Here is a 12,680-nt window from a genome sequence, read left to right as displayed (position 1 = left end):
TTATTCATAAGAGGTTGCTATTACATAATTTACATTTTAAAATTCTAAAAGGAAACACATAAATTGAACAATACAAATTTACAACAATATAAGTCAATATTATCGCTCTTTTTCAACATTTCAAACTCCAAAACGTTTTCACATGTTTATATTTTTTAAATTAAAATTATTACGGACTAAAATTTGCAATGCGAAATGTTTTTAAAAATTAATTTTTTTAAAAATCCAAACTAACGTAACAATTACGGCACAGCAATTGGAGTGTCGCAAAGAAAAGCATGGTAACTGAGAAAAAATATTTAGCAAAATTAGAAATACTCGTATTGCATATTTTACGGCAAAATAAACACATTTAATAAGCTCTAGAATCTAGACTAGATACTAAAAAATTTTAAAGATTAAAAAATTTTCTAAATAATTTCGATTAAAAATTAAAAGATTCTAGATTAAAAAATTTAAAATTTTTATTTTATTTTTTCTCGGATACGAACAATTTTACTTTTTGTGAATTAATGTCTTTATGTTTTATTTAAGACAGCCCAGTTACTAATATAATAACAGTAATTTTAGTATATAATATCAATACTATTGTTTTAAGGTGGTAAATGAGCAGTTTAATTGTTCCGACAATACCAGAAATCCCCACAAATTGAAGTTATTTGTTTTAAGTTAGCAAAAATCTATATAAAAATTATAAATAGACAATCAGAAATAACTAGTACGTTGTCTGTAAATAATTTAATTTTGAAGTTAATTAAATATATTCAAATGAATTGAACAAAATTAAATCCGTACTGCAAATATTTCTTCATCAAGCCGAATTTTAAACTAACTAAAATTATGTAATTAAAAACAAATTAAAGGTATAGACCTGTCAATAATGGTAAAACTCATAAAGACTTCAAATATATGTTCTGATTTTTAACAAAATTCTACACAATTTTGTGTATACTTATAGGTCCATATATAATTTCAATAGCAAAAATTCAACTTTAGAACAATACTCAAAATATTACACTTCTTTTGGTTCTATTTGACCTTTATATACCTAATTAAAAAACAAAATTGTATAATAAAATTGTAATTAATAAATGATTGATATTTAATAAATAAGCAAATAATAAAATTATTAATTTTATATCACAATTCTCTTCTCTTCTTCCTTCTTCTTCCTTTAAATCTTGAATTTGTTATACTTATAAAACATGAATATATTGTATTTTATGAAGCAGCAGCACGCCTCTTTTAACATATACTATTTTACATATGTACATACAAACGTAAAATCTATTTATGGACATTATATATACAGTTCAAAATAAGACCTTGGAAAATATCTAGAACATTTTTAACCGCAAACTAAAAAATTTTGTCGTACTTCTTTAACATTATTATATAAATTTCAATTTTTCGAAAATTTTTAGGTGTAGGTTAAGCCACCATCAAAGCTTAATGAAAAAAATAACGAAAGGAAAAATAAAATTTACAATATTTTTTTTTTTTATTTTATTTATGTGACCCATCAATTTTAGGGTTCGTAGCGAATTTTCATATATTTTATGTACGGATGTATGTATGTGTAATGATCTGCAATATTTACAATAATATTGAATGAGAATGATATGAAATACACAGTGTCCTACCGAATAAAATTTTTAATATCGAATATTTAGTGAATTTAAATGATGTAACTTGGACGATTACAATATTTTATTTATGATTCTAAACTAAAATCTTAACCTGCAGGATCTATTGGTATATAATAAATTTTCTTCCAATTTTTTATTGTGTTATTAGAGTAGAATTTTTAAAGGATATTGTCATTTCTTAAAATTATAAGATATAAGTAATTTTATCGGCTGATTTTATATATTACTGTTCAAAAACAAGCATAATATGTAGGTAAGTCACATCGCGGCGTTGACGCAACACCATGCTACCTATGCAAAGTTAACAAGCTTTTACCTATGCAATGCAATGCGCTTTGAAATGTAAATAATTGCCTTTTTTGATGTTGCTGTGAAAATATTTGAAATTAATATTTATAAATGTTACAAAAGTGGTTATTGAACATCTTAGAACCTTAAAAAGTTTGTTGTAAATTGGGCTAATGTTGTTTGTGTTGCAATGTGTATAAAGCATTGAGCCGCTTTATGAGCAAAATTTAATATTTTGCATTAATTTGCAAAAATGGTATTAGCATAAAATCATGGGATGTGATTATATGTTCCTTAAAATTTAGTTGAAACAAAAATATATTAGAGATTTATCAATATTGCATGAATTGTCACTATATGAAGTTTTTTTCGCATAATATAACCAAACTGCAGCACACTTATATAAAATCAAAAAAATTGTAATTCTAAAGTTTACATGTCGCAAATTTTTTATGCCAAATTTGTTTGAAACACCCTTCGAAAGTCACTTATGTATTTTAGTATATTGAGTATTTAATAATCAATTTTTGTTTACATTATTCTTCTCTTTATATTTTGTTTTCATAAAATTTGTATACAGTATTATAAATCATTAAAACTAAAATCAATTTAATCGAAAATTTTTTCAGATTTCGATCATATGTCATTTAAAAAAATTTTCCAATAAAAAAGGAATATTGTACTATGTTTTGACATAAAATTATTATACACAAGCATATACTCACATACAATTTGTACAAACAAGATTGTTATAATATTATTAAAAGAATACCGGGAGAGTATACATAGCATAGAAACCTAAAAAATCATTTGACCATAACCAAAAAAAATGTTGCTATGAAATAATAATAAAAATAAGAAAAACAATGAAAAATATAAAAATTGCTAACAATAAAACGCATGATTTTATACATATGTATATATATATATACAAAATTATTTTATATTTTATAGTCGAACATTATATTTGTACTTACAAAATTCAATATTAAATCAAATTATATTGAATTTAATTTAAAATAAAATAAAAAATTACAAAATTCCTTTGACATTTAGTCATCTGCCATAAAAAAAAATTTAACAATGACATTTATAAACATAAAAATTGATCACAAAAAATTGTAGAAATTTTTTTAAAATATTCTAAAATTAAAAAAAAAATTAAATGCAGTACAAAATATTGACTAAATTGAGAGTATTATACAATGTATGATATTCAGGTACTTGTCATATAGTTGTCAACAATTTGACATTCGTCAAAAACAATTTTTCATAATTATTTTGACACATCAATCACGATTTCATATTCTGTTCCAAATGCAAATATTTACAGAATTCAATAAAGCATTTTTTTTTGTGATTGCAAAGAAAATCAAAAGTTCTTTATATTGTTATAGTTCTTGTAATTTACAAAATTCCGACACGGAAACAAGGAATTAAATAAAATATATATTAAAAAAGTGAAGATTTTAATAAGTGTGTAGTGCCAAGAAATCAAGTTTAGAACTCAAATCAAACTAAAACTCTTAAATCAAACACGAGTGAAATGTTAGTAGGAGTTTTCAACTGGAAAGCGTAAGAAAATCATTTTAATCATTTATCCGATGCAGATAAATTAAAAATATAGATCCAAAGTTCGAAAATGAGATCGAAAAAAAATCATACATTTGGGTTTTTCTTTGTCTTTGCAACTCATTGCGATAACTTATCGATGAGCCGCAAGACTTTTCAACTATTCAGAATTAATGTTTTTTTTTTTATTCAACAGCTTTCCATTTATATATAATGTACATATTTTCTATACGTCACTTTATGTTTTCATAATAACCAATGACAATAATGCAGATAATTGCAAGAAACGATGATTTTGACATCAATGACAAAAACTATCAACACATGAACGTCAAGTTATTGACGAATAAGAAAAGTACCATCACACTTTACACTTATTGCATCATAGATGTGTTATATACTTTTACTCATCACAATGTTAAATTTTCTTTTGAAGTTCGATTACCTTGGAATTTTTGCCTTTTTTGTTTTTATTAAATTATTTTTAATATATATATACAAAGAATATTGCATTTCTAAAAACAAAATTAAAATCAGGTCATTTCACATGCTATTACAAATAAAATATAATATAATATAAATACAGTTTCTTTATCGCATATATTTAGTGTAAAAACAAAGAAACTAAAAAAAAACAATTTGAGTTTTCTTGTAACCAAAAGTAATTAGTGCACTTGAAATGTAAAATATATTACATATAAATGTACATACTCCCCACAATATATTCTTTTATATAAGCATGTAAAATCTATAAGTATTACAGTAGCATGTGTAAAGAAGCATCCGTATGTTTCTAAAATGTGAGAGCGGTAAAGTTCAAATGCGAATTATTTTTTTCATATATAAGTCGTTTACCCTTTAAGGTATTTTTATATTATTTTGTTTAGAATTAATGCAAAATGCAAAACAATTTTTTCTAAATTTTAGAAAATAAAATTTTATATTTAATCCAGAGTATTGTGTAATTTAACATAAAATATTTTGTTTATTATTGAAAAGAATTACACTGAAAAAAAAATCAAAAGTATTTCGTAATATTGAATAAATACACAATATTTTTATACAATACATTTTATAGATGAAAATGATAATTATAATGTTGAAGTGTGTAAGCACATTTAAAAAATAAAATCAAGAAAAAATAAAATATTTAAATAGAAAACGCATCATTGTCAATTTAGATAGATCAATAACACTTCTGATTGAAAATTTTAAAATTTATCACAATCAATTGAAACAAAACATATGAAAAACGCAATCATATGAATGATGTCTGCAAATATTGCAGGAAATACTTGAATTTAATTAAATAACAAGGAAGTGTATCATAATATTTTATTTTAAATTTTTTTATCGTATTTAGATATTAAGCAGAATTACGAAATATAAAATTAGATTTTATATAAAAAAGGATCTTTTTATAAAATTTATTTGCAATAAATTTTATTACTGTATGAAGCAAAGTGTTTAAATAATAATGTCTTTAATATTTAGCCCATAACATTAGTTGGATGCTATTTTAGCCAAATTTTTACTATATGATTTAAATGGCATATGGATACGTTCAATATATTCAAATAAAACTCTCCAAATATTAAAAATATTAAAATTTTCTTTAATTTCAAAATCTCATTCATGTTTTATTACCTCAATTTAGCGCATTCACTTCCAACTAGGAGTTACCTCGTAATAGAAAACTCATCAAGAAAATTACGAGATAACTCGTAGCAAGAATTTTGCAATTACATTGAACGCAATTTCGATATGCGGTTTATTGAATCAAATTTATTATTTCATTTTAACATAGAGAAAAAGTGTCTTTTTCAAAAAAAAAAAAATTTGGTAATTTTATTAAAACGGGAATTTTTCAAAAAACAATGCTTCATATTCATAAAAAATTTAGTCGTGTTTAGATTTTGGGGGTTTAAGTTTCTTTTTATTTTTTTTTAAATAATATTTTAATCGAATTGAAATGGAGAAAGAAAAATATTTACATGCTTTGGAATCATTCAGTAGCAATGATCTTTGTTCTGATGAAGATGAATATTTATTAAATGATAACGAAAGTAGCAGTTCATTATTTGGCAGTGTTACTGAAAATATCTCATTCAGCGTTAGTGAGAGTATTATATTACAATTTTTATAGCTTTTATTATGCAATACCTTTCATATAAAATAAAAATTTTAAGTTGGCACCTAACTTTAGATTAATGAAAACGGCCTTAAAAGTGAATGCGTTAAATAAAGTTTTATTTTCTCTACTTCTAATAATTTTATTTACGACAACAGATTACGACGGAAACTACACAAATTGGTTCAATTCATATTGTTTTATTATGGTGGAATTAGTATACAACCTTATACAAGTACAAATTGTGTCATAACTTTTAAACATATAAAATATCAATAACTTTAGGCCCTTAAGAAAAAATCATAGAAACTACACTTAAATGAATAATAAATTATCTCTTATCTTTATTCCTATATAATCTTTGTCTATGTTTATAAATTTAAGATATAATGCGGGATTATTAACAAGATTTAATTTTTGAAAAAATTAAAAACTTTTTCCATGTGTTTGGGAAAATTACATTTAATTAAGTGATTTATTTAATTCTAATTCACATGCTCATACCTTTTATAGTATGTATATCTAATAAAGCCATAACATTATATGGCTACAGATTTTGTAAGAATTAAGCAAATACTAAAGTAAATTCTTCAAGCTTAAATCTCATGCAATTAACATACTTTTTGTGTTATCAACTAAATTTTACATGATATTATAATTAAAATATTCATAGAAGTGATTCCTATATACATACGAGTAAATAAATCTGTGGTGACTTTGACAATGAAAATATTAATAATATAGAACAAAGTTCGCAAACATATTTTAGTACAAGGACCTTCAACTAAAAATAACTTAAAATTCTAAAATTAAAATGATTTTAAAATTCTTGTTCATAAAAATGTACATACATATATACATAGATATATTATATCATGTATACAATAATTTTATGCTCAAAATTTCAGCATATAATATGAAAATATTTAAAATTGAAACAATAATAAATTGTCAAATTTTTAAGTAGCAATAAATATTTGACACAACAAGCTTTTAAATACTTTCATCAGGAATTCTCTATTAATAAAACGTTTTAAAAATTGAACTATGTTCAGATGTGAAATTTTGAACTACTCAAACTATAAGTTTGAAAATTTAACTTGAATATTCAAGCATTGTTATAATAAATATAATATTAAATTCTGATTTATTATGAAATGAAATTATTATTATTACTTAATTAAAATTAAATATGGAAGAATTTAAATTGAAACCAAAAAATTAGTTAAGAAGAGAGAGGTATGATAGAGCTAATTCTGAGATTTGAAATTTCATTATTACTTTTGGAATAATCGCGAATTTTTTAAAATATGTCAACTGTATTGAACACATTGTGAACCGATGAAAATGAGAATTAGTGAGATTAGAAATGCCTACTGCATGTGTAAAGCTTTGTCACAATAAGTGGAGAAAAATAAATTTTGGATAATATTATAATGTCTTTACACACTATGCTATAGATAAACGTTTATTAATTTATTTTTTTTTTTAAATTTTTAGAGCTCATCGCATTTTTTATGGAAAAATATTAAAATGTAGATTTGTGAAATGTAAAGATAAAGGAAAACCTAAGAATACATTCAAGAAAAGCAAAGATGACAATTCATATTATGATTACTCTACTTAATTGCAGTAGACATGCAAAAATCGATGCTATATGATGCTATGTGTAAATAAATTCCTATATACAAGCAAGTACCTAATCTTTGTTTTAGGTCGATATAAACAATTATTATATTCTTTAAAAGAATAAAACTTAGGGGAAGTTATAGTTTAAAATTTGAAAACCACATTGTAATTAACTCCCTCTATATCCATAATTAATTTTAAGGATCCATATAATATATTTGCTTATTTAAACCCATTGCATTTTTAATTTTAAATAAAACCCAAGTTATGCCACCACAGGTCATATATAAAAATCATTTTATTATTCTATTCAATATTTTTTTTAATTCTTCACAATAATTATGCATGTAAACATAATTCACATTAAAAGAATTCAAATAAAATAAATGACACAAGACAAAAACACAAATTTAGAACATAAAAAAAAATTTATATAAATTTCTCGCATACAATCCCAACAAAATGACGAAAGAATAACTACAAAAAACCATAAACATAAAATTACAAAATCAAAAAAAAAAAAAATAATTCTCAAAAATTCTTAAAATTTTTTTTTGAAAATAAGAACATTTTTTTTTTTTATTTGTTTGACAATCATTTCATACAATGTACGCGAAAACATAAAAAACCAAGTCATTTAAATAATTATGCTATAACACAAAATTAAAAACAAAACCGAGTCACTATAATATAGCGATTAAAAAAATATTAAACATTTCCGAAGTGATTAATATTTTAGTAGACCTCATGCAAGTTATTATAGAAAAAAAAAAATGAAAAAAAAATAAGCGACAAGAACAAGAAAAATGACATTAAAGATCAGTGATTAAAAAAATAGGCAAAACAAAATATGAAAAGAACAAACTAGAAAAAATTCTAAAATTACATTTTGATAACATCAAAAAACATTTTCAAAAATAATTTAATAATATTAATATTGTATTATATAAATAAAAATTTACATATTTCTTCTGTTTCAAATTAAAATTCCAAAATTTCAGTAGCATTTAAAAATATCGCATTCAAAAATATTTGTAATACAATATTTATGTTGTGCAGGTAATTTATCAGAGAAGGAAAACAATATAATATTAAATTAATGTCAAAAATTAATTGTAAGTACTTTTCAAATATTACAATAATCTTTCTCTTTATATTCGAATGTTTTATATTGTCGTCTTGTTTGTATAATTTTTTAAAAATTTAATAAACATTAAAATATCGATTAGCGTATAATTAATAATCGAATAAAAATTATTTAGATTGAAATTTTGAAAACACTAAAATTTAAAATTTTTTATATATTTTTTTTTTGAAATATTATTATTATTATTCTTATGTTTTATATTTATGATTATTTAAATTTAATTTTAATGAATTCTTTTATATTTTTCATATTTCTTCAATATTATTTAAGAATTATACTCGGGTTATTCCAGGATTGTTTCAATAATTTTTAAAATAATTTTGATAATTTTATTATTTTATTCGCATTTTAATTTTATTAAATATGTTTTTGTTATTAAATTTTAAATAAATTAATAAAAATAATAAATGATGATATTATTAAATTTTGTCAATTTCCAATATTTATTAATTCCCAGTTAATTTCATATATAAAAAAAATCAAATTAAAAACATTAAATTAAATTAAAAAAAAAAAAATAATAACACTTAAGCACCAAAAGTTTTTGTACATAAATTTTTTTTTATTATCTTCAATAACCATCATTAAGTAATATAAACCATTATAAGGCACCGTTTTTCATATGTGCAGCATAAAATTTTAATCCGTTTTGTAAAATATATTTAAAATATTTTTTTTTTTTTTAAGTGAATAGGTTCCCGTCTGTACAGCTAAAAAGTCCGAAATATTCTGTTGAAATTTTTTCTATAATTTCTCTACAGTATAAAAACACAAAATAAAAATAAAAAAAGAAAAACTCAAACTTAAATTTTCAAATCGAGAAAACAAGAAAAATAAAAATCACATGAAAAAAAAATAAAACAAAAGATGCCTAAAAAAGTAAAATGAAAACGCTTCTAACTAAGCTTCGGAAAAAAAAAAACAAAACAAAAATATAAAAGAAGGAAGAAAGAAAGAATGAAAGAAATGTAAAACTGAAACTGACCGATAGCAATAAAATAATGTTAAAGCGCACATTTTGTGTTCAATTACCGTGACTTTGTTGCTTTCAACATTTTATACCTATTTATGAATCAATCATCAATAGATTTGTTTGATTCAAATAGTTAACAGTTTTTTTTTTTAACATTTTCTTTTTGATATTTATTTCGCCAATTTCAAATATGTTATTATACAAGTACAAGTAAATCACCCCGAAAAAACGAAGAAAAAATTTCTTCATATTGAAGACGTACTAACATATAGAAAAAAAACTATGTTATATTAAGGGCACCGAAGTCGAAGAAAAGTAAAAACAAAAAAAAAAAATAAAATTAATGTTTCGCTGTTTGTGTAAATTTTGCTCTTCACTTTTCTCTTTTTCATGTTTTTTGAATGAATGAATGAATATATAAACATGAAGAATAAATAAAACATTCAAACAAGTGGTTACATAGAACAGTGATCGAACTGATCAGCTGTATAATTGTGCACATGAACTCTATAATAATTTTGAATTTGTTCACAAATTGAATTAAAAAAACAAAAAATAAAAATTAAAGAAAAAATTATGTTTGATTCAACAGTAAATCTGTTTTACGGTGACCATTTTTTATAAAATGACAGATGGGCAGAATTAAAATAATTTTTATTTATGGAAAGTTCAATAAAGTTATTTTAAGTTCAATAAATTTTTTAACATTTTACACCTTCTAATATTTTTTTTAACTATAATGGTATTTTGGTATTTTATTTTTTTAAGTTAATTTTTTAAAAATAAAATATTATACAAAAATAAGTAAACAATATGTTAAATTAGCCATATTTTAAGTGTCTATGAATGTATATGCTTGTATTATTAATGGAAATATTATCATTGAATTGATGAAAATTTTTTTAAAGAAATTAATTGTTCCTCCAAAAATAAATAACATGGATGGTCGCTTTGTTCGTATTAAATACTGTTCAAATTAAATTTTTAATAGTATGTATGAAAAAAAACAAATAAGTATGAATTGGAATCAAACAAAATTTATTTTCAAAAACAAAATTTTTGTATAGCAACATTACGCCTAAATTTATGTGATCTTTTTTAAGACATTTTTCAAACAATTTATTTATTGTTTGAAAAATGTGTAAAAAATGTATTAATGCATAAAATGTAGTAATGTTTTCTATTTTTTAGTAATTTTTAATGCTTGAATTTTTTAATAATTTTTTGCTTGAAACCTACTATAAGAATGAAAACTATTTTCAATATAAATGACAATTTCAAAATATTATTGCAACGGATAAATTTAGTTGGAATGGCTTCAAACTTACAAGGTAATTTAAAAAAATTTAGTTTAAAAATCCATAAATACTTTTTAAATAAGCTCATACAATTTTTCAATATCCAGTTCATCGCTGTTATTTGGATTGTATTTTATAAGATACTAATTGTACCTATGATGTAAAAATTGCAAGCTGATGCAGTTTTTAATATTAAATTTTGTAATAAAAATATTTCTTATTTTTATTACAAAATTTAATTTTCCTTATGGTAAGTATTAAGTATCCAATGTGAAAATATAATATAATTAATTAAGATTTTTTATGTAATAATAAACTTACCTTTATCTTATGTATGTATAGAAATACATAGTAAAATGGATGTATATACAACTAAATTAATCATCCAAATCAATTTCCTGGATATTTCAATAATTTATCTAAAGTAAGCCTACCATGGTAGCTACTTACATTCACCAAAATACTTCACTTTCAGTAAATGATCTAAATTAAAAATAAAATTGTAAAATTTAACATACTTGAATAATTGTATCATCATACAAAAATAATTTTCTATCATCATAAAATAAAGATTACAAATTATCAACTTTCATTCATAAAGATTTTATCTTCTATTAAAAATTAATCAAAATAAGAAATAAACTCAGAAATCAATAAAAATAAAATTATAGAGTAATGTATATTAAGAGTTTTTATTGAAAGAATATTATTGAAGAATTCCTCTTATATCATAAATAAATATAAAATAAATTACTAACAAGGGGTAATCATTTAATTGCAATCTCTATAAGGGTTAAGTATTGTTTATTAATGTTAATTTAAATGGGTCATTACATTGCATTTCAACGTTGTCTCATCTTCAACAGATCAATTGAATTAAATCATAACATGGATCGTTTACGATATATGCATATAATATAAATATAGTTGATTTTTTAGCTAAAGAATGAAGAAAAAAGGGTCAATAATAATGTAATAACGAAAGCTATTAAATAATAGAAAGTTGTTAAACAGATTAATATAAGGAAGAAAAAAGATTATAGTTCTAATTTCATAAATTATCTTAGTAAATACATCTATGTATATGGACAATAACTGTCGAAGAACAAAACAGTTGAATATCGCGATACTTCCTCATATTTTTTTTTTCTTTTTCATAGTATAATTGGAATATGCATGAATATTGAATATAAGTCTAGAAAATAATTTTATGTTTACACAATGTTAGCAAAATATAATTTATAAATGAGGAATATAATAATATAAAATTGAATGAAAAATTTTTGTGCGAATGAGCTATAAGATTTGCGCGATTCATAAGAAATAAAATAAAAAAAAGAAACAAGAAAGAAAGTTAAAAAAACAAATAAAAAATTATTGATTGTTAGAAAACGATTAAATTTTGATCTTTTCATTAAAAAATCAAAAAGCAAAGAACAAAAAAAAACTTTTAAACAATGGGTCAATCTTTATTGAATGTTAAAATAAAAAAAAAATTAAATGATGAAAGAAAATCTAATAATAATAATTTTTGAAAGGCAAGATTAATTTTTAAATTACGTATCATAATACGCACCAAACTGTTTTGAAAATTTAATATAATAAAACTTAAATTAATTAAAGAATTTTTACGTTAACAACCTTAATTTATCAATTAACAATTATTGTACTCGTATATCTTGAAAAGAAGAATTGAAACAGTTAAATGTTGTACATGCATTTTGTGCAAATTAAGTAAATTCACATTCTTGTTATCAGACTTCATGATCATAAAATTATATTCCTTGACAAAATACATGAGAAATAAACATGAACACATTTACTATAGTTCCACCAATAAAAGAGCCATTAAAAGAGTCTCTGTGTAACTAAGTTTTGGTTAACACAATGAATTTACAATTTATGTTTTGTTTTTCTAATGAAAATTAACAAACTGTTTTAATGACTGCAATCTGTTTGAAATCATTGTTTCCGCTTTCTTTCTATTACCTAA

Source organism: Condylostylus longicornis, unplaced genomic scaffold (genome assembly GCF_029603195.1).
Source record: "Condylostylus longicornis isolate FDR11 unplaced genomic scaffold, ASM2960319v2 ptg000017l, whole genome shotgun sequence".
In the NCBI taxonomy this organism is placed as follows: domain Eukaryota; kingdom Metazoa; phylum Arthropoda; class Insecta; order Diptera; family Dolichopodidae; genus Condylostylus; species Condylostylus longicornis.
Note: the sequence above shows the minus strand (reverse complement) of the source record.